The sequence below is a fragment of the Canis lupus genome, chromosome 10, assembly GCF_048164855.1.
Source record: "Canis lupus baileyi chromosome 10, mCanLup2.hap1, whole genome shotgun sequence".
Lineage (NCBI taxonomy): Eukaryota > Metazoa > Chordata > Mammalia > Carnivora > Canidae > Canis > Canis lupus.
The window spans coordinates 28103819-28127088 of record NC_132847.1 but is presented as its reverse complement, the minus strand read 5'-3'; the positions used below and the strand labels follow the sequence as shown (position 1 = coordinate 28127088).

At 48.2% G+C, this 23270-nt stretch overlaps 1 protein-coding gene across 10 annotated transcripts in view; it reads right to left on the bottom strand.

Moving 5' to 3' along the window:
- The window catches only part of MLANA (melan-A), a 75289-nt gene extending 52732 nt beyond the window's left edge, over window positions 1-22557 (bottom strand). For 3 of the 10 annotated variants that reach the window (XM_072841263.1, XM_072841262.1, XM_072841265.1), the window contains exons 1-2: window positions 22381-22544; window positions 1602-1774 (exon numbers count right to left, since the gene is read on the bottom strand). The gene's annotated coding sequence lies outside the window, so the exon portion shown is untranslated. Of the gene's footprint in view, window positions 1-1601; window positions 1775-6303; window positions 6421-12376; window positions 13583-22380 lie in introns of those variants that run through there. The other 7 variants (XM_072841259.1, XM_072841260.1, XM_072841257.1 and 4 more) reach the window with 7 other exon arrangements.
- Window positions 22558-23270: the final 713 nt, after the last annotated feature.

Here is a 23270-nt window from a genome sequence, read left to right as displayed (position 1 = left end):
TTTTGGTTGAGGGAAAATAATTTTGTCCTGAAATGAGCCTGGCTATTGTTTGGGTTTTTTTATTTTTTATTTTTATTTTTTAAAACATTTTATTTATTAATTAGAGACACAGAGAGAAGCTAAGATATAGGCAGAGGGAGAAGCAGGCTCCATGCAGGGAGCCCACTGTGGGACTAGATCCTGGAACTCCAGGATCAAGCCCTGAGCTAAGGCAGAGGCCCCACCACTGAGTCACCCAGGTGTCCCTAATTTTTTTTTTAAGATTTTATTTACTTATTCATGAGAGACACAGAGAGGCAGAGACAGGTGAAGCAGGCTCCATGAAAGGAGCCCAATATGGGACTGGATCCCGGGACGCCAGGATCATGCCCTGAGCTGAAGTCAGGCACTCAACCGCTGAGCCACCCAGCCTTCCCAGAGCCAGGGTACTTAGAGAAAGAAAACTTAAGACTGACTCTGAATGACAAAGGACATTGTAGAAGGGGTTTCTGAAGGAGGCTTTTTGAAAAGGAATTCTATGCATGGTCAGGACTGACTGAGATTGGGAGAACATTGTCAACATGTGAGAAGCATTGTCAAACAAATAACGATAAACCCTCTTAGATTATATTGGGTGCATGAATGCTTTCGCTATTCCAAAAATTAAATGAAATTCCTAAAGTTGTAATATGTCCTTGGTATAGTGCCATCACTCGACATTTGAATTGTTAAAATACTGTGTGTGACAAAAAAAATAATCAAATTTTCTTCTCAACTGCATTCTGATGAACTCCCATAGGGACTTTAACCACGTCCACTGTTGACCGCCCTGTCAATTATAGGTATTGTTCTGATGCTCTTGCAAAAATATGGTCCAGCTTCCAGAAGATTCACAAAAAGGACTTTTGACAAAATACCAGTTTCTGGTTACCCTGAGATCATAAAACTACAGTATGAATTGCCAGAACTAATGAAAAATCTGCATTTAAACAGAAAAGGGAACAACATGGAACTGAATGAGAGAAGGAAAATGATGACCGTTTTGAATGACTCTTGTTCAAAACATTGTTGATCCCCTGATGTTTCCTCCTCTAGATTGAAGGAAACTTTGTCTCTAGAGATATCTATAACTTACAGAAATTTTATGAAAATGTTTTGTAAACAAATTAAAATATTTATTTTTCCCCCTACCTGTAACCCTCCAGATTTCAGAAACTCTCAGTGAGTATTCTTTCTTTTATGGCAATTGTAAATCATCTGCATAGGTTGGGTGGGGGTCTGTTCTCATTGTAACCAGACATCGTTGGAAGGATTGGTTATATTACCAAGGTCTTGACTAGAATGACATCTGTTTTTCTCACCCCTCACACCCGGTTTTATTTTTTTCAATGTAATCTCTATTCCTAATGTAGGGCTCAAACTCACAATCTTGGGGTCAAGAGTCATGCTCTCTACTGACTGAGCAGGCCAGGTGCCCCAGGAATCCCGTCCTTAAGACACGTGCATAGACTCAGATAGGGTCAGACAGCTTTGAGAAACTCAGATCAACTTTCTGGAGCCAACAAAACCCCTTGCAAAATGTTGGCTTAATACCTTTCTTACAGAGTTTGCCTCAGCCTTACCAGGTGAGTCAAGAGTGCCACCTCCTGGCAGATGAAACAAGAGTCAGAGGCTTAACCTGACCCAGCCTCCCAGGTGCCCCTAAAAGGTGCTTTGAAATGCTGAAGTTCTTCCTTCACGCCTTGCCTTTACAGGGATGACGTCAGTGACCATGTCTGCACGGTCCTCTTCCTACCTGCAGAGGAAGAAAATATTCCAGATTGCTGACCCCTGGTTTTCCACACTGCGGACGACAGGACTCCCTCCAACCTGAACCAGGAACTCCCTTACTCTGGGCCAAGGACAGAGGTCTTGTTTTGTTTTTAAGTTGTGGTTAAAAATAGACATCACCGGGCAGCTGGGGGTACTCAGCAGTTTAGCGCCACCTTGGGCCCAGGGCCTGATCCTGGAGACCCAGGATTGAGTCCCATGCTGGGCTCCCTGCATGGAGCCTGCTTTTCCCTCTGCCTGTGTCTCTGCCTCTCTCTCTCTCTGTCTCTAATGAATAAATAAATAAAATCTTTTTTAAAAAATAGACATCACCTACAATGGAGCATTTTAGCCGTTTCTAAGCCTAGAGTTCAGCAGTATTAGGTACATTTACATGCTGCTCACAGCGTTATCTTTCCATTCCATTTTTTAAATTTAAATTTTTATTTCTTTATTCATGAGAGACACAGACAGAGAGGCAGAGACACAGAAAGAGGAAGAAGCAGACTCCCCTCAGGGAACCCAATGCCAGACTCATCCCAGGACCCTGGGATAATGCCCCAAGCCGAAGCAGACGCTCAACCACTGAGCCACCCAGGCACCCATACATACTTAATTTTTTAAAAGTTTGTTCGTTCATTTTTCATTATCTCCAAACGCAACATAGGGCTCAAACTCACGACCCTGACTGAGATCAAGAGTTGAGTCCTATTCTGACTGAGCCAGCCAGGTGCTCCTGCCATTTCATTTTTTCAAGAACCCTGGGATCATGGCTCAGAGTCACCATTTGTCTGGTGAGGCCCCCCCATTCCCCAACTCTCCATGTGGAGGTGACATCTGTCAGGCTGCTTCATGTTTGTCCATCTTCCTTCCTCCTTTTAGTAGACAGAAGGTGGCTTGTGAAACAGCCAGTGACTATGTCAAAAGAGACTGAGGAAAAAAAAAAAAGAGACTGAGGATTTCCCTTAGGAAGTGGGTGAGAGAGGGAGAATAGGTCAATGGAGAACCAGTAAACTGTTGGCATTGCTTTAGAGGAAAGAATCTGCTTGTGGGTCCCTCACCCAGGGTGGATGAGTCAGAACTGTCCTCTGCCAGGCCTCCCTTAGTCCTTCGCCCTTATCACTCCATGCCTGTGTTTGGCCTTTGAACCCTAAGACACTACCATCATGTTTTTAAGTCCCCCTCAGACTCAGCATGCCACACCATGCCATGCCCTCCCAGATGCACCCCCAAGGCATTAGAGTGAGATGTCATCCTCCACATCAATGATTCCCAAAGGTTTTATTGGTGTTTCCTGGTTTAGGAAATGAGGAGGTGACTCTTGGCCCCCAGACAAGGTAAGTTCTTCAGACATCCTCTTTCCCCTTCCCTTTTTCCTTCCTTCCCTCTCTCTCTCTATCTCTCTCTCTCTCCCTCCCCTCCCCTCCCCCACAGTTTGGAAGCTGCAGCCTGAGGGTTGGGAGAGTTGAAGAAAACCATTCAATGTAGAGAAATCCCAGACTCTGACTTTAACAGACAACCTTGGGGATCCCTGGGTGGCTCAGCGGTTTGGTGCCTGCCTTTGGCTCAGGGCTTGATCCTGGAGTCCCGGGATGGAGTCCCATGTCGGGCTCCCTGCACCCTGCACCCCGCATGGAGCCTGGTTCTTCTGTCTCTGCCTGTCTCTCTTTCTCTGTGCCTCTCATGAATAAATACAATCTTTAAAAAACAAAAACAAAAACAGACAACCTTGTGCATTTGAATGAAATGATTGAAGCCCATTTGAATGAAATGTTTGAGGCCCATTGGAACCTCTCTTCAGCCACCAGCCACCCCATCCTCCAGTGAATTTGGGAATGGAAGACCAGATATGTGTGTGTGTGCGCGCGCGGCGTGCACTGAGGGTGGTGGGGCATGCTCTAGCTGGCTCCTGCAACTGGATTCATGCTGGGAACATTTTTTTTTTCTGCTGAGCTGTCAGTTGCTGTGATGCGCAAAGCTAAACTCCTCCCATTGCCTAGTTCTTAAAAAGCCTGATTCTCCTGTTTTCTCAGTGAATGGACTGACCCACACCCTCCCATTCCGCCAGACCACTTTTGCAAATACTTCCACTTGAAAAGTTCTTACACCTCATCCAGAAAACAAACAACAGCTACCCACAACCACCCCATAGCCACAGATACCCAACCAACAAAACAAAAATCCAGCTGGCCTCCTTCTGCCTCAATCTACTGTAGAAAGTCACTGTCTTAGACATGCCTCAGGTTCAATGACTTGATGCTGTCTCTCTTTCTCTGGCACAATTCCATCCCCCATTAGGCCCATATTATAATAGTATGACCACACTGCTCACGTGAGCTGGAGACAATATGGTAAAGTGACCAGATGGTAGCACTGTCAGTTTGAAAGGACCTACACGCCAAGGCATCCACAAACATGGTCCCCAGAAATCTTTGACGTTCACATGCCTCTGATGAAATCATTGTTCTGGAAACTCCAGCATCTATAGCCAATCTTGTCCATGTTCTTTTAACCTTTACTCGCCCTCAGTTTGCCTGATATTTTGCCTGATTCTTCACGGAGCAATTAGATCCCATCCCACAAGAGATGAATCTGAATCCTCTGCTCACCCCCATGACAGAAAAGAATATGCACAGGTCTGCACCCATCTTGTCTTTCTTCACCTTGGCAGAAGAAAATGTGGCCCGCCCTCCCTCCTCCTGTCAAAAGTCAAATCTGAGATAAGACTTGGATATAAAGAAAACCAGAATAGTTTTTTGAACTATAGACATTTTTAAAATGTAGCAGCAGCAGCAAAGAAACACATGGACCACCACCGCCCCCCACCCCCAGCAGGTGGAAGGTGTGCTGACTCCTCTCCTTTTCCTCCCTAGAAGCACACCCCTTCCCATGTCCCTGGAAGGTGCCTTGGAGGGGAGTGCCAGGAGGGGAGTGAATGACATTCTTATCTTCAAGGACAGGAACTTGAGCATGAGCGTGAGAATTCTGGAAAAACAGATCTTGTTATTAAAAAAAGAAAATCCTTATGCTCCTTTAGCCTCCCCACATAGTTGAGTTACTCTTCCACAATCTCTTCTCCTTTTTCAGCCCAATAGACAAGCATTTAGGGTTCACTCCTTGGGGTCTTTGTTTGCTCAGGAGGGCTCTGCCACTTGAAGTTTATCAGGGACAAACTTGTCCTCTCCTTTTCCTTCATTTGTAGGACTGACTTCAAGGTCATCCTCGGAGTTGGGCCCCAGATGCTGACAGGGTGGAGGTCAAGTTGGTGCATCAGGGATGCCTTCCTTTCCAGTGAATTTGGGGTTGACCTCCTTCGTGGTCTTCCTCGCTCCCTTCAGGGTGTTGCCCCCCTCTCAGCCACCATCTCAAGAAACACCCTGGATAGAGGCTATGCCTTTGTGAGCTGCACACGCTCTTACTGGAGGATCCAGCCATCCCACTCCTTGAGATCAGTCCTGGGTGACCCAGAGGAGGCGAAAGCGGAGAGCCATAGCGTCTCTAAATCCTCTGCCTGTCTAGCTTGTCAGGGTCATCTCTACACCCATTTGATGCGGTGCTGGCCCTCAGGACGTGCTCTGATCATGCGTGGAGGTGCATGCTCCTCTAGCCACAGCCAGGTGCCCTAAAATACATGTCCTTGTAAAACAAACATGAAGACATCACCCATGACCTTTCTCCTGCTGAGCAGCCTTTTGCTCAGTTGCCCTCTCTGAGTGGAGGAAATACGAGTAATGCACATAGTTTAGCCAACTGAGGAAGGATTCCCTTGAAAGAAAACCCTTATTTTCAAGTTTCTGATGTTCAGTCAATGCTTTCAACCTGCTAGATGGCCAGCCTTCCGAGTCACATGACTTGCTTGATTTCTCTCTTGTGGGCGTCAGTAGCTTCCATAGTGCTCAGAATGTAGGATTTACAGGGAAGAATTTTCATCCTGGGATGGGTGGATGTTGTGAAGTGGAATCAGGGATTCATACAGGTGAGAAGAAGGCCAAGATAGAGGCTCAGAAATGAAACCCTTAAAAGCCCATGGTCAATTGGTGATCCTTAACGTGATAAGAGTTACCTTTAATCAGAGGAATTCTTGCTGGAGGGGCTTGTGCCCTCTCCTGCCTGGATCAGAGGGTGAAGTTTTTGAAAGGTCCCTACTGGTCTCAGAAAGCATTAAAGTGCCATAGCACCTAGACAGGATGCTGCTTTGTCACCTCCAGGGTCCCATTATCTGCCACCACTGTTTATGTTTTCCTATGACTGCTTAATGCTCACAGATGTATATCTTTGATAGTTATTGCTTCTCCTTGTCCTCTGTGGTCCCTTTTGTTTGTTTGTTTTTCAAAGCTTTTTATTGTGATTGATTGATTTTTAAGATTTTTAAAAATTCCCTTATTTATGAGAAACAGAGGGGGGGGCAGAGACCTACACAGAGGAAGAAGCAGGCTCCCATGGGGAGCCACTCTGGAATTACACCTGGAGCCTAAGGGAAAGCCTCAATCCCCAAGCAACCCAGGCTTCCAAAACCTTTTTATTTTCAAGTGATCTCTACACCCATCCAACAAACATGGTGCTGGCTGGAACTCAGAACACCCGCTGATCAAGAGGCACATGGAGCCAGTCAGGTGCCCTCCAATACTTGGACTAGAAAAACAAACAAAAGGGAAAAAAAGGAAAAAGAAAGAAAAAATGTTTTGTCAATGCCAAATGAAATTCTGTGCCTTATTTTCCTTTTCACCTTAATATCCTGGACAACTTCATGATCAATATTTACCTCTTTTCCAGTGAACCCCCCGCCCAGGGGACTGTATAGATGTCCCAGAAATGGATTTATGTACTGAATAGATATTTTAACCCCCTTCCTCACACCAGCTCTCCCAGACTAAGCTCAACACTAGGCCTCTCTCAGAGGCCTGTGAGACCCTGACTACCCAGCAGCTGTGGGGGCACAATGGAAATGAGCTGGCCTGAGTTCAGAGGCTCAGGCATTCCCAGAAGGCTACTTTCCAATGAAGAGAATTCAAAACCATCTCCCCAGAAGGTTTAGAGGGGTGGTCCAAAAGCACAGGAGGGTCTCTGGGACACCTTAGCTCCTTGACTTTAGCTTTTCACTGTTCCCTTCCATGACAAAAGTAAAATATCTCACCCCAGTAATGAGCCTGGGCAGTGGCAAGGCTGTGGCTTCAGTCTGAGAACCAAGCCCTCCCTGAGGGAAACATTCAGTGAGCTCTCACAGCAGAGGGAGATTAGCAACTAGCTCCAGCCTTGGCAGGTGGGGGACCATTGGAGAGGCCAGGTACATTTCACTGAGAAAGCGGCTTTCCTGGCCTTCAGCTTACAAGGAGTCTGTCACCAGGGTGAGTTAGCACAACCTCACTACAGTTGTTGTGGGGGTGAAAAGACCATGCAACCTACTGAAAGGTGAGAAACCAGGTTTCCTTGCATGAAACATTCAGATAGCCCCTTCGAGGTGGGATTTCTGTTCTGGCTCCACCTTAGGCTAGAGAATCAATGGCACTCTCTGTCCTGAACCCTGGGCCAAAGTATCCTGTGAGGGCAGCTTTTCACTGGCCTGTCCAGGAAGGTGTCAGAAGCCAGCACCTCTGGAATTTTGGAGGGGCCTTGGAGGCCCTTTCCACCTCTAGGGTAGGCCTTCTGGAGTGCCCCTTGCGACTAGCTTCTCACCTTAGGGAGTTGGAATCTGTATCTCAGCAGTTGTGGTGGCACCATGTGAAAGCAGGCCACTTTGAGGACAAAGCTCTCCCTGACTAAGCTCACCACTAGGCAACTCCCAGAGGCCTGTGAGACCAAGGCTTCCCAGCAGCTGTGGGGGCACCATGGGAATGAGCTGGCCTGAGTTCTGATGCTCAGGCTTTCTCAGAAGTCTAGCTTCTCAATAGAATTCAAACGTGTTTCCCCAGGTTTGGAGTGGCAGTCCAAAACCACTGTGTGATCTCTGGAACACCACAGTTCTTTGAGGGCAGGTCTCCACTGGCCTCTTCCAAGAGGAAAATCAAATCTCTCAGCCCAGCAGACAATTTTGGGCAGTGGCAAGGTTGTGAGCTTCAGTCTGACAATGAAGCCTTCCCTTAGGGAATCTAAATGATCCCTCACAGCTGAGGGAGTTTAGCAGCTAGCTCCAGTCTTGGAGAAACAGTGGAGAGTCCAGGCACTTTTCACTGAGAAAGCAGCTTCCAGGACTTCAGCTTTGAAGGAGTCTGTCACCAGGGTGAGTTAGCACATCCCCTCCACAGTTGTTGTGGAGGTGAAAAGACTGTGTGACCTACTGAACGCTGAGGAACTAGTGTTCCTTGAGTGAAACTTTCAGCTAGCCCCTTCCAAGTTGGGAGGAATTTCCTAACTCCACATTAGGCTGGAGACCCAATGACTCACACTGTCCTGAACCCTGGACCCAAGGGTCCCATGAGGGCAGCTTTCCACTGGCCTCTCCAGGAAGGGCTTGAGAAGCCAGCTGCTCAGGAAGTTTGGAGGGGCCCTGAAAGGCGCTGCAGACCTCGAGGGTTCATAGGCCTTTCTAGAGTGCACCTAGCCACTAGTTTCTCACTTCAGGAAGTTGGATCATGTCTCTCAGCAGTGGTGGCAGCGCCAAGGAAAAACAGGATACTTTCCTCTGAGGACAAATTATCCCTGATTAATATCACCTCTAGGCCTCTCCCAGAGGCCTGTGACATGCTGCCTCCCCAGCAGCTGTAAAGGCACAATGGAAATGAGCTGGCCTGAGTTCTGAGGCGCAGGCCATCCTGAAGGCTAGCTTCTCAATGAAGGGGTTCAACCTGTCTCCCCTCAAGGTTTGGAGAGGTAGTCCAAAAGCCCTCTAAGGCTTCTGGGATACCTGAGTTCCTTGAGTACAGCTCTCCACTGGCCTCCTCCATGAGGAAAGTCAAATCTCTCAGCCCAGCAGACAAGTCTGGGCAGTGGCAAGGCTATGGGCTTCAGTCTGAGAACCAAGCAGTCCCATAGGGAACCTTTAAAGGATCCCTCTAGCTGAGGGAGTTTAGCATATAGCTCCAGGAAGTTTAGCCACTAGCTCCAGCCCTGGTGTTGGGAGACAATGGAGAATCCAGGTACTTTTCACTGAGAAAGCAGCTTTCCAGGCCTTCAGCTTACAAGGAGTCTGTCACCGGGGTAAGTTAGCACACCCTCTTCACGGTTGTTGTGGAAATGAAAAGACCATGGGACTTTCTAAATGCTTAGGAATTAGCATTGCTGAATGAAATTTCAGCTAGTCCCTCAGAGGTGGGGCGAATCTCCTAGCTCCACATTAGGTTAGAGACCCAATGACACTCATGGTCCTGAACCCTGGGACCAAGGGTACCATAAGGGCAGCTTTCCACTGGCCTCTCCAGGAAGGGCTTAAGAAGCCAGGTCCTCAGGAAGTTAGGTGGGGCCCTGGAAGGTGCTGTCCTACTCTAGGTTTCATAGGCCTTCCCGTAGTGCACCTTGCCACTACTTTCTCACCTCAGGGACTTGTAACATGTGTCACAACAGTGGTGGCAGAGCCAGGGGAAGGTGGCTACTTTCCTCTGGGGAAAAAACTCTAAGCTCACCACTAGGCCTCTCTCAGAGGCCTGTGAGACACTGCCTCCCCAGCAGCTGTGAGGGCACAGTGGAAATAAACTGGCCTGAGTTCTGAGGCTCACGCCTTCACAAAGGCTGGCTTCTCAATGAAGGGATTTCACCCAGCATCCTCAGAAGTTTAGGAGGGGTGGTCCAAAAGCACTGGAAGGCCTCTGGACACCACAGTTCCTTGAGATCAGCTCTCCACTGGCCCCTTCCAAGAGGAAAGTCTAATGTCTCGTTTCAGCAGATGAGCCTGGCCTGTGGCAAGGCTGTTGTCTTCAGTCTGAGAACCAAGCCTTCCCTGATATAACCTTTCAAAGAGCACTCAGAGCTGAGTGATGTTAGCAGGTATCTCCAGCCTTGGTGGTGGAGGGCTATTGGAGGGGCCAGGTACTTTTCACTGAGAAAGCAGCTTTCTGGGCCTTTATCTCACAAGGAGTCTGTCAGTGGGGTTACATAGCACACCGTCTCCACAGTTGGTGTGGAAGTGAAAAGATCATGCGACCTACTGAATGCTGAGGAACTAGTGTTACTTGAATGAAACTTTCAGCTAGTGCCTCCCAGTTGAGAGGTATGCTCTGGCTCCACTTTAGGCTGAAGACCCAATGGCACTCGCTGTCCTGAACCCTGGGCTCAACGGTCCCCCGAGGGCAGCTTTCCACTGGTCTATCCAAGAAAAGCTTGAGAAGCCAGCACTCAGGAAGTTTGGAGGAGCCTTGGAAAGCCCTGTCCACCTCTAGGGGACATAAGCTTTCCTAGAGAGCACCATGTGACCCCGTTTCCCACCTCAGGGATATGGAACATGTGTCTATGGAGTGGTGGCAGCGCCAAGTGAAAGCAGGCTGCATTCCTCTGAGGACAAAGCTCTCCCTAAGTTCACCACTAGGAGTCTCCCAGATGTCTGTGAGACCTGCCTCACAAGCAGCTGTGGGGCACCATGGAAATGAGCTGGCCTGAGATCTGAGGCTCAGGCCTTCCTGAAGGTAGCTCCTCAAAGAAGGGAGTTCAACCTGTCTCCACTCAAGGTTTGGAGGGGCAGTCCAAAACTGTTGTAGCGTCTCTGGACACCACAGATCCTTGAGAACAGCTCTCCATTAGCGCCTTCCATGAGGAAAGTCATATCTCTCAGTCCAATAGACAATTATGGCAAGTGGCAATGCTCCGGGCTTCAGTCTGAGACCAAGTCCTCCCTTAGGGAAACTTTTTTTTTTTTTTTTTGTATATTCACTTATTGGAGTTCGATTTGCCAATATATAGCATAACACTCAGTGCTCATCCTGTCAAGTGCCCCCCTCAGTGCCTGTCACCCAGTCACCCCATTTCCCCGCCCACCTCCCCTTTCACTACCCCTTGTTCGTTCCCCTGAGTTAGAAGTCTCTGATGTTCTGTCTCCCTCACTGATATTTCCCACTCATTTTCTCTCCTTTCACCTTAGGGAACCTTTAAATGAGCCCTCATAGCTGAGCCATTTAGTAGCTAACTCCAGCCTTGGTGGTGGAGAGGAAGTGGAGAGTCCAGGTACTTTTCAGTGTGAAAGCAGTTTTCCTGGTCTGCAGCTTACAGGAAGTCAGTCACCAGGGTGACTTAGCATACCCTCTCCACAGTTGTGGAAGTGAAAAACCATTGTACCTACTGAACACATAGGAATTAGCATTTCTTGAATGTACTTTCAGACTTTCAGCTTGTCCCTCCAAGTGTAGAGGTATGCCCTGGCTCCACCTTAAGACAGAGACCCAATCACATTGGCTGTCCTGAACCCTGGCCGAAGGGTCCCATGAGGGCAGCTTTCCAGACCTCTCAACGAAGGGCTTGAGAAGCCAGTTCCCTAGGTAGTTTGGAGGAGCCTGGATAGCCCTGTCTACCTCTAGGCGACATAGGCATTCCTGGAATGCACCGTGTGACTAGCATCGCACCTCAGGGAGGTAGAACATGGATCTCAGCAGCGGTAGCGAAGCCAAGGGAAAGTAGGCTATTTTCTTCTGAAGACAAAGCTCTCCCTGATTAAGCTCACCAGTGTACCTCTCTCAGAGGCCTGAGAGACTTTGCCTACCCAGCAGCTGTGGGGGAGTAATGGAAATGAGGTGACCTGAGTTCTGAGGTTCAGGACTTTTCAGAAGGCTAGCTACCCAATAAAGGGAATTTAAACCAGTATCCCCTAACGTTTTGGAGGATCGGTACAAAAGCACTTTAGGGCCTCTAGGACACAACAGTTCCTTGAGGGCAGGTCTCCACTATTCTCTTCCATGATGGAAGTCGAATCTCTCAGCCCAGCAGACATTTCTAAGCAGTGGCAAAGTTTAGGCTTCATTCTGAGAACAAAGCACTCCTTTAGGAAACTTTAAATCATCCCTCAGAGAAGAGAGAGTTTAGCAGCCTAGCTCCAGGCTTGGTGTTGAGAGATAGTGGAGAGTCCAGGTACTTTTCACTGAGAAAGCAGCTTTCCTGGCCTGCAGCTTACAAGGAGTCTGTCACCGGGGTGAATTAGCACACCCTCTTCATGGTTGTTATAGAGATGAAAAGACTTGGGGCAGCCCTGGTGGTTCAGCGGTTTGGTGCTACCTTCAGCCTAGGGCATGATCCTGGGGACCCGGGATCGAGTCCCACATCGGGCTCCCTGCATGGAGCCTGCTTCTCCCTCTGCCTGTGTCTCTGCCTCTCTCTCTCTCTCTCAATCTCTGTGTGTGTGTTTCTCATGAATAAATAAAATCTTTTTTTAAAAAAATGAAAAGACCATGGGACTTATTGAACACTGAGGAATTAGCTTTCCTTGAATGATACTTTCAGCTAGCCTCTCCCAGGTAGGAGGAATTTCCTAGCTCTATATTAGACTAGAGACCTAATGACATTCACTGTCCTCAACTCTGGGCCCAAGGGTCCCATGAGTGCAGCTTTCCACTGGCCTCTCCAGGAAGGACTTGAGAAGCCAGCTCTCAGCAAGTTTAGAAGGGCCCTGGAAGGCCCTGCCCACCTCTAGGGTTCATAAGCCCTCCTGGAGTGCACCTTGCCACTACTTTCTCACCTCAAAAAGTTGGAACATGTATCTCAGCAATGGTGGTGGAGTCAAGGGAAGAAGCTATTTCTTCTGTTGGCAAAACTCTCCCTGACTATGCTTATCACTAGGACTCTCCCAGATGCCTGTAAGACACTGCCTCCCCAGCAGCTGTGAGGGCACAATGGAAATGAACTGGCCTGAGTTCTGAGGCTCAGGCTTTCCTGAAAACTAGCTTCTCAATGAAGGGAGTTCAACTAGTCTCCCCAGAAGCTTTGGATGGTCGCCCAAAAGCGCTGGCAGGCTTCTGGAACACCACAGTTCCTTGAGGGCAGCTCTCCACTGGCCCCTTCCAGGAGGAACATCGAACCTTTCAGCCCAGTCTAAGAGCCTGAGGATTGGTAAGGCTGTTTGCTTTAGTCTGAGAATGAAGACATCCCTGCTGTAACCTTTCAGTAAGTGCTCAGGGCTGAGGGAGGTTAGCAGGTACCTCCAGCCTTGGTAGTGGAGGGCCATTGGAGAGGCCAGGTACTTTTCACGAAGAAAGCAGCTTTTCTGACCTTTAGCTTATAACAGTCTGTCACCTGAGTCACTTAGCAGACCCTCTCCACACTTGGTGTGGAGGTGAAAAGACCATGCAATGTACTTAACGCTGAGGAACTAGGGTTCCTTGAATGAAACATTCACCTTGACCCTTCCAGGTGGGAGATATGCCCTGGCTCTACCTTAGGCTGGAGACCCAATGGCACTTGATGTCATGAACCAGGGGGCCGAGGGTCCCGTGGGCAAAGCTTTCCATTCGTCTATTCAGGAAGGGGTGGAGAAGCTAGCAACTTAGGAAGTTTGGAGGGGCCTTGGAAAGCCCCATCCAACTCTAGGGGACATAGCCCTTCCTAGTGTGTACCATGTGACTAGCTTCTCACCTCGGGGAGATGGAACATGTGTCTCTGCAGTGGTGGCGAGGCCAAGTGAAAGCAGATTACATTTCTCTGAGGACAAAGCTCTCCCTGACTAAGCTCACTACTAAGCCTCTCCCAGTGGCCTGTGAGACCCTGCCTCCCCAGCAGCTGTAGGGGGCACCATGGAAATGAACTGGCCTGAGTCTGTGGCTCAGGCCTTCCCAGAAGTCTAGCTTCTCAATAATGGGAGGTCAAACATGTCTCCCCAGAAGGTTTGGAGGGGCGGTCCAAAACTGCTGTAGGGCCTCTGGGACACCACAGCTCCTTAGGGCATCTATCCACTGGCACCTTCTGTGAGTAAATTTGAATCTCTCAGTCCAATACATAAGTGTGGGCAGTGGCAAGGCTCTGAGCTTTAATCTGAGACCCAAGTCCTCCTTTAGGGAACCTTTAAATGAGCCCTCAGATTAGGGAGTTTAGCAGCTAGCTCCAGCCTTGGTGTTGAGAGATAGTGGAGAGTGTAGGTACTTTTCACTGAGAAAGCATCTTTCGGGACCTTCAGCTCACAAGGACTCTGTCATGGGGATGGATTCGCACACCCTCTCCACAGTTGTGGATGTGAAAGATGATGGGACCTACTGAATGCTGAGGAATTAGTGTTCCTTGAATGAAACTTTCAGCTAGACCCTCCCAGGTGAGAGGAATTTCCTAGCTCCATATTGGACTAGAGACCCAATGACACTCAATATCCTGAACCATGGGTCCATGGATCCTGTAACGGCAGCTTTCCACTGGCCTCTACAGGAAGGGCTTGGGAAGCCAGCTCCTCAGGAAGTTTGGAGGGGCCCTGTAAGGTCCTGTCCAACTGTAGGGTTCATAAGCCTTCCTGAAGTGCTTGGTGCTTCCATGAGACAAGTCGAATCTCCCAGCCACTGGTTTCTCACCTCACAGAGTTGGAACATGTGTCTTAGCATTGGTGGCAAAGCCATGAGAAGGAGGCTACTTTCCCCTGAGGACAAAAATCTCTCTGACTAAGCTTACCACTAGGCCTCTTCCAGAGATGTGTGAGACTCTGCTTACACAGCAGCCGTGAGGGCACAATGGAAATTATCTGGCCTGAGTTCTGAGGCTCAGTCTTTCCCGAAGACTAGTTTCTCAATGAAGGGAGTTCAATCTGTCTCCCATCAAGGTTTTGAGGATCGTCCAAAGGCGCTGGAAGGCCTCTGGGACACCACAGTTCCTTGAGGGCAGCTCTCCACTGGCCCCTTCTGAGAGGAAAGTCGAACCTCTCAGCCCACTATAAAAGCCTGGAGATTGGCAAGGCTGTTGGCACTTGTCTGAGAACCAAGCACTCCCTGATGTAACCTTTCAACAAGCACTCAGATATGAGGGAGGTTAGCAGATACCTCCAGCCTTGGTGGTGGAGGGCCATTGGAGAGGTCAGAGACTTTTCAGAGAAAGCAGATTTCCTGGTCTTTAGCTTACGAGTCTGTCAATGGGGTGACTTAGCACAACATCTCCATAGTTGCTGTGGAGGTGAAAAGTCAATGTGACCTACTGATGCTAAAGAACTAGCGTTTCGTGAATGAAACTTTCAGCTAGTCGCTTCTAGGTGAGAGGTATGCCCTGGGTGCACCTTAGGCTAGAGACCCAATGGGACTCTCTGTCCTGAACACTGGGGCCAAGGGTCCCCTGAGGGCAGCTTTCCACTGCTCTATCGAGGAACGGCTTGAAACCCAGCACCTCAGGAAGTCTGGAGGGGCTTTGGAAAACCCTGTCCACCTCTAGGAGACATAGGCCTTCCTAGAGTGCATCATGTGTCTAGGTTCTCACCTCAGGGAGTTGGAACATGTGTCTCTGCAATGGTGGCAGCACCTAGTGAAAGCAGGCTACATTCCTCTGAGGAAAAAACTCTCCCTAAGATCACCACTAGGCCTCTCCCAGAGGCTTGTGAGATTCTGCCTCACCAGCAGCTTTGGGGAGCAATGGAAATAAGCGTGGCGTGAGTTCTAGGCTCCGGCCTTCCCAGAACGCTAGCATCTCAATAAAGGGAGGTCAAACGTGTCTCCTCAGAAGTTTTGGAGGGGCGGTCCAAAACAGCTGTAGGGCCTTTGGACACCACAGTTCGTTGAGGGCAGGTCTCCACTGGCCTCTTCCATGAGACAAGTCGAATCTCCCAGCCAAGCAGGCATGTCTGGGTAGTGGCAAGCCTCTGGGCTTCAGTCTGAGAACCAAGCCCTCCCTTAGGGAAACTTTAAATGAGCCCTCACAGCTGAGGGAGTTTAGCAGCTAGCTCCAGCCTTGGTGGTAGAGGGGAAATGGAGAGTCTAGGTACTTTTCAGTGAGAAAGTAGCTTTCCTAGTTTGTAGCTTACAACGACTGTATAATAGAGGTGAGTTAACACAATCTCCACAGTTGATGTGGAGGTGAAAAACCCATTTTACCTCCTGAACACAGGAACTAACATTTCTTGAATGAAACTTTCAGCTTGCCCCTCCAAAGTTAGATGTATGCCTGGCTCCACCTTAAGACAGAGACCCAATGGCACTCGCTGTCTTGAACCCTAAGCCCAAGGGTCCCACGAGGGCAGCTTTCCAGGCCTCTCTACGGAGGACTTGAGAAGACATCCCCTTATGAAGTTTGGAGGGGAGTGATAGCCGTGTCTACCTCTAGGTGACATAGGCATTCCTGGAATGCACAGTGTGACTAGCATTGCACCTCAGGGAGGTGGGACATGGGTCTCAGTAGTGGTGATGGAGCGAAGGGAAAGCGGGCTATATTCCTATGAAGACAAAGCTGCCCCTGACTAAGCTCACTACTAGGCCTATCCCAGAGGCCTGTGAGACACTGCCTACTCAGCAGCTGTGGGGGCACAATAGAAATGAGAAGGGCCAAGTTCTCAGGCTCAGGCCTTCTCATAAGCTACCTACCCAATGAAGGGAGTTTAAACCTGTCTCCCCTGAAAGTTTGGAGGGGTGGTCCAAAAGCGCTATAGGGCCTCTGGGACACCAGAGTTCCTAGAGGGCAGGTCTCCACTGGCCTTTTCCATGAGGAATTCGAATCTATCAGCCCAGCCCAGCAGACAAGTCTGGACAGCTGCAAGGTTCTGACTTCAGTCTGAGAACCAAACCCTCCATTAGGGAATTTTTTCTTTTTCATTGGAGTTCAATTTGCCAACATATAGCATATCATCCAGTGCTCATCCCATCAAGTGCCCCCCTCAGCGCCCATCACCCAGTCACCCTGTCCCCCCGCCCACCTCCCCTTCTACCACCCCTTGTTCGTTACCCAGAGTTAGGAGTCTCTCATGTTCTGTCACCCTCACTGATATTTCCCACTCATTTTCTCTCCTTTCCCCTTTATTCCCTTTCACTATTTTTAATATTCCCCAAATGAATGAGACCATATAATATTTGTCCTTCTCCAATTGACTTATTTCACTCAGTATAATACCCTCCAGTTCCGTCCACGTCGAGGCAAATGGTGGATATTTGTCATTGCTAATGGCTGAGTAATATTCCATTGTATACATAGGCCACATCTTCTCTATCCATTCATCTTTCGATGGACACCGAGGCTCCTTCCACAGTTTGGCTATTGTAAACATCGCTGCTATGAACAATGGGGTGCAAGTGTTCCGGTGTTTCACTGCATCTGTATATTGGGGTAAATCCCCAGCAGTGCAATTTCTGGGTCATAGGGTAGCTCTATTTTTAACTCTTTGAGGAACCTCCACATAGTTTTCCAGAGTGGCTGCACCAGTTCCCATTCCCACCAACAGTGCAAGAGGGCTCCCCTTTCTCCACATCCTCTCCAACATTTGTTGTTTCCTGTCTTGTTAATTTTCCCCATTCTCACCGGTGTGAGATGGTATCTCATTGTGGTTTTGATTTGTTTTTCCCTGATGGCAAGTGATGCGGAGCATTTCTCATGAGCATTTTCTCATTTCTCAGACATTTTGGCCATGTCTATGTCTTCTTTGGTGAAATTTCTGTTCATGTCTTTTGCCCATTTCATGATTGGATTGTTTGTTTCTTTGCTGTTGAATTTAATAAGTTCCTTATAGATCTTGGCTACTAGCCCTTTATCTGATAGGTCATTTGCAAATATCTTCTCCCATTATGTAGGTTGTCTTTTAGTTTTGTTGACTGTTTCTTTTGCTGTGCAGAAGCTTTTCATCTTGACTAAGTCACAATAGTTCATTTTTGCTTTTGTTTCTTTTGCCTTCATGGATGTATCTTGCAAGAAGTTGCTGTGGCCAAGTTCAAAAAGGGTGTTGCTTGTATTCTCCTCTAGGATTTTGATGGATTCTTGTCTCACATTTAAATCTTTCATCCATTTTGAGTTTATCTTTGTGTATGATGTAAGAGAATGGTCTAATTTCATTCTTCTGCATGTGGCTGTCCAATTTTCCCAGCACCATTTATTGAAGAGACTGTCTTTTTTCCAGTGGACATCTTTCCTGCTTTGTCGAATATTAGTTGACCATAGAGTTGAGGGCCCACTTCTGGACTCTCTATTCTGTTCCATTGATCTAGGTGTCTGTTTTTTGTGCCGGTGCCACACTGTCTTGATGATCACAGCTTTGTAGTACAACTTGAAATCTGGCATTGTGATGCCCCCAGATATGGTATTCTTTTTTAATATTCCCCTGGCTATTCACAGTCTTTCCTGATTCCACACAAATCTTAAGATGATTTGTTCCAACTCTCTGAAGAAAGTCCAGGGTATTTTGATAGGGATTGCATTAAATGTGTAAATTGCCCCGGGTAGCATTGACATTTTCACAATATTAATTCTTCCAATCCATGAGCATGGAATATTTTTCCATCTCTTTGTGTCCTCCTCAATTTCTTCAGAAGTGTTCTGTAGTTTTTAGGGTATAGATCCTTTACTTCTTTGGTTAGGTTTATTCCTACGTATCTTATGCTTTTGGGTGCAATTCTAAATGGGATTGATTCCTTAATTTCTCTTTCTTCAGTCTCATTTTTAATGTATAGAAATGCCACTGACTTCTGGGCATTGATTTTGTATCCTGCCACACTGCCGAATTGCTTTATGAGTTCTAGCTATCTTGGGGTGGAGTTTTTTTGGGTTTTCTATGTAGAGTATCATGTCATCTGCAAAGAGGGAGAGTTTGACTTCTTCTTTGCCTATTTGAATGCCTTTTATTTATTTTTGTTGCCTGATTGCTGAGGCTAGGACTTCTAATACTATGTTGAATAGCAGTGGTGAGAGTGGATATCCCTGTCATGTTCCTGATCTTAGGGGAAAGGCTCTCAGTGTTTCCCCATTGAGAATGATATTTGCTGTGGGCTTTTCATAGATGGCTTTTAAGATGCTGAGGAATGTTCCCTCTATCCCTACACTCTGAAGAGTTTTGATCAAGAATGGATGGTGTGAAAAAAAATTAAAAAAAAAAAAAAAAAAAAGAATGGATGGTGTGTTTTGTCAAGTGCTTTCTCTGCATCTATTGAGAGGATCATATGGTTCTTGTTTTTTCTCTTGTTGATATGATCTATCACAGTGATTTCTTTATGAGTGTTGAACCAGCCTTGCATCATGGGGATAAATCCCACCACTTGGTCATGGTGAATAATCTTCTTAATGTACTGTTGGATCCTATTGGCTAGTATCTTGTTGAGAACTTTTGCTTCTCTGTTCATCAGGGATATTGGTCTATAATTCTCCTTTTTGGTGGGGTCTTTGTCTGGTTTTGGAATTAAGGTGATGCTGGCCTCATAAAATGAGTTTGGAAGTATTCCATCCCTTTCTTTCTGAACAGCTTTAGTAGGATAAGTATTGTTTCTTCTTTAAACATTTGATAGAATTCCCCTGAGAAGCCAACTGGCCCTGGATTTTGTGTCTTGGGAGGTTTTTGATGACTGCTTCAATTTCCTCCCTGGTTATTGGCCTGTTCAGGTTTTCTATTTCTTCCTGTTCCAGTTTTGGTAGTTTGTGGCTTTCGAGAAATGTGTCTATTCTTCTAGATTGCCTAATTTATTGGCATATAGCTGCTCATAAGTTTTAAAAATCATTTGTATCTCCTTGGTATTGGTGGTGATCTCTCCTTTCTCATTCATGATTTTATTAATTTGAGTCGTTTCTCCTTTGTTTTTAATAAGACTGGCTAATGTTTTGTCTATCTTAATTCTTTCAAAGAACCAACTCCTGGTTTTGTTGATCTCTTCCACAGTTCTTCTAGTCTCTATTTCATTGAGTTGTGCTCAAATCTTTTTTTTTTTTTTTTTTTGTGCTCAAATCTTTATTAAGTCTCTTCTTCTGGGTGTAGGTTTTATTTGCTGATCTTTCACCTCCATTAGGGAATTTTAAATGTTCCCTCACAGCTGAAGGACTTACAGCTAGCGCCAGCCTTGGTGTTGGAGAGACAGTGGAGAGTCTAGGTACTTTTCACTGCAACAGCAGCTTTCGAGGCCTTCAGCTTACAAGGAGTCTGTCACCAGGGTGAGTTAGCACACAAACTCCATAGTTGTTTTCAACGTGAAAGACCATGAGATGTACTGAACACTGAGGAATCAGTGTTCCTTGAATGAAACTTCCAGCTAGACCCAGTGGGGGAGGAATTTCCTAGCTCCACATAGGTTGGAGACCCAGTGACAGGCACTATCCTAATCCTGGTCCCAAGGGTCCAGTGAGGGCAACTTTCCACTGGCTTCTTCAGGAAGCGCTTGAGAGGCCAGCTCCTCAGGAAGTTTGGAGAGGTTCTGGAAGGCGCTGTCTACCTTGAGGGTTCATAGGCCTTCCTGGAAACTTATGTCTCAGCAGTGGTGGTGAATCCAAGTGAAAGCAGATTATATTCCTCTGTGGAGAAAGCTCTGGATCGCTAACCTTACAACTAAGCCTCTCCCAGAGGCCTGTGAGACCCTGCCTTCCCAGAAGTTGTGGGGGAGCCATGGAAATGATCTGGCCTGAGTCTGTGGCTCAGGCCTTCCCAGAAGTCTAGCTTCTCAATAAAGGGAGGTCAAACATGTTTCCTCAGATGATTTACAGGGGCAGTCCAAAAACACTATAGGGCCTCTGGGACACTACAGTTCCTTGAGGGCATCTATCCACTGGCACCTTCTGTGAGTAAATTTGAATCTCTCAGCCCAATATACAAGTATGGGCAGTGGCAAGGCTCAGGGCTTTAGTCTGAGACCCAAACCCTCCATTAGATAATATTTAAATGAGCCCTCACAACTGAGGTAGTTTAGAAGCTAGCTCCAGGCTTTGTGATGGAAAGGAAGGGGAGAGGCCAGGTACTTTTCAGTGAGAAAGCAGATTTCCTGACCTGCAGTTTACCAGGAGTCTGTCACAAGGGTGATTTAGCATTCCCTCTCCACAGTTGCGGAAGTGAAAAACCACTGTATCTACTGAACACAGAGGAAGTAGCATTTCTTGAGTGAAACTTTCAGCTTATCCCTCCAAGTATAGAGGTGTGCTCTGGCTCAACCTTAGGACAGAGACCCAATGGCACTCACTGTCCTGAACCCTGAACCCAAGGGTCACCTGAGAGCAGCTTTCCAGGCCTCTCTATGAAGTGCTTGAGAAGCCAGCTCCTCAGGAAGTTTGGGGAGGCCAGGATAGCCCTGTCTGCCTCTAGGCGACATAGGTGTTCCTGGAGTGCACCATGTGACTAACATTGCCCCTCAGGGAGGTGGAACATGGATCTCAGCAGTGGTGGCAGAGCCAAGGGAAAGTAGGCTATTTTCCTCTGAAAAATAGCTTAGTCAGTCTCCCAGAGACCTGTGAGACTCTGCCTACCTAGCAGCTGTGTGAACATAATGTAAGTGAAGAGGCCTGAGTTCTGAGGTTCAGGTATTCTCAGAAGGCTAGCTACCCAATGATGGGAGTTTACTCCTGTCTCCCCTGACATTTTGGAGGGGCAGTCCAAAAGTGCTATAGAGCCCCTGTGATACCACAGTTCCTTAAGGTCAGCTCTCTACAGGTGCCTACAGTGAGAAAAGTCAAATCTCTCAGCCCAGGAGACAAGACTGGGCAGTGGCAAGCCTTTGGGCTTCAGTCTGAGGTCCAAGCCCTGCCCTAGGGAACGTTTAATGATCCCTCACCGCTGAGGGAGTTTAGTAGCTAGCTCCAGCCTTGGTGTTGGAGAAACTGTGGAGAGTTCAGGTACTTTTCGCTGAGAAAGCAGCTTCTGGGCCTTTAGCTTACAAGGAGTCTGTCACCAGGGTGAGTTAGTACAGAAACTCCACAATTGTTGTGGACGTGAAAAGACCTCAGGGAGGTGGAACAGGGATCTCCGCAGGGGTGGTGAGGCCAAGGGAAAGCAGGCTATTTTCCCCCGAAGACAAAGCTCTCCCTGGCTAAGCTCACCACTAGGCCCCCAGGGGCCTGTGGGACACTGCCACCCCAGCAGCTGTGAGGGCACAGTGGAAATGAGCTGGCCTGAGCACCGTGTCCCAGGAATCCTCAGAGGGCTGCCTTCACAATGAAAGGAGATCAAACTTGTGCCCACTGAAGGTTTGGAGGCAAGATCCAAAAGTGCCCTAGGGCCTCTAGGATTCTACAGTTCCTCGAGGGCAACTCTCTGCTGGCTGCTTCCCAGACAAAAGTCAAACCTCTCGGCCCTGCAGAAGAGGCTTGCCACTGGGCTAGGCCGTTGGCCTCAGTCTCAGAAGCTAGCAATCCATGATGTGAGCTTTCAACGAGCAACTCAGAACCGAGGGAGGTTAGCAGGCACCTCTAGCCTTGGGGGTGGAGGCCCATTGGAGAGGTCAGGAATCTTTCACTGAGAAAAGGCAGCTTTCCTGGCCTTCAGCGTACAAATCTGTCAATGGGGTGACAAGGCACACATCCTCTCCACAGTTGGTGTGGAGGTGAAAAGACCGTGTGACCTGTCGAACGTTGAGGAACTGGCGTTCCTTGAACGAAACTTTTGGCTATTCACCTCCCCCAAGGCGGGAGGTGTGCTCTGCCTCCACTTTAGGCTGCAAACCCAATGGTACTCGTTGTCCTGCAACCTGGGCCAAAGGATCCCGAGAGAGGAGATTTCCACTGGTCTCTGCCTGGGAAGGGCTTGAGAAGCCAGCACCTCAGGAAGTTTGGAGGGGCCTACAAAAGCCCCGTCCACCCCCAGGGTATATAGACCCTTCCCAGAGTGCGCCGTGTGTCTACCTTGTCACCTCAGGTAGATGGAACATCTGTTTCGAGGGCGGTGGTGGCACCAAGTGAAAGCAGGCTACATTCGTCTGAGGGCAAAGCTCTCCCTGCCTAAGCTCACAGCGAAGCCTCTCCCAGACACCTGGGAGACACCGACTCCCCAGCAGTTGTGAGGTCACAATGGAAATGAGCAGGCCTGAGTTCTGAGGCTCAGGCCTTCCCGAAGGCCAGCTTCTACATGAAGGGGGTTCAGACCCCTCTTCCTGGAACTTTTAGAAGGTCAGTTCAAAAGCGCTGGAAGGCCTCTGGGACACAACGCTGCCTTGAGGAGAGCACCCCACTGGCTCCTTCTGAACAGAACGTCCATCTGCTCAGTCCAGCAGATGAGTCTGGCCTGTAGCCAGCCAGGCTGTTGGCTTCGGCCTGAGAAGCCAGCCCCCCAAGGTGTAACTTAGAAATGAGCACTCCGAGCTAAGGGGGGCTTGTGGGTACCTCCAGCCTTGCTGGTGGAGGGACATTGGAGAAGCCAGGCATTTTTCACTGAGAAAGCAGCTTCCCTGACTGACCTTGAGCTTTCAACCAGTCTGTCACCAGGTGACTTAGCCACATCCTCTCCACAGGTTTTGTGGAGGTTAAAAGACTGTGCGACGACCTGAACGTTGAGGAACGAGCGTCCCTTGAATGAAACTGTCAGCTACTCCCTCCCAGGTGGGAGGTATGCCCTGGCTCCTGGCTCCTGGCTCCACCGTACAATAGAGACCCAAGGGCACTCACTGTCCTGAACCCTGGGCCCAAGGGTCCCCTGTGGGTGGCTCTTCACTGGTCTATCCCAGAAGGGCTTGAGAAGCCAGCACCTCAGGAAGTTTAGGGGGGCCTTCAAAAGCCGTGTCCACCTCTAGGGGACA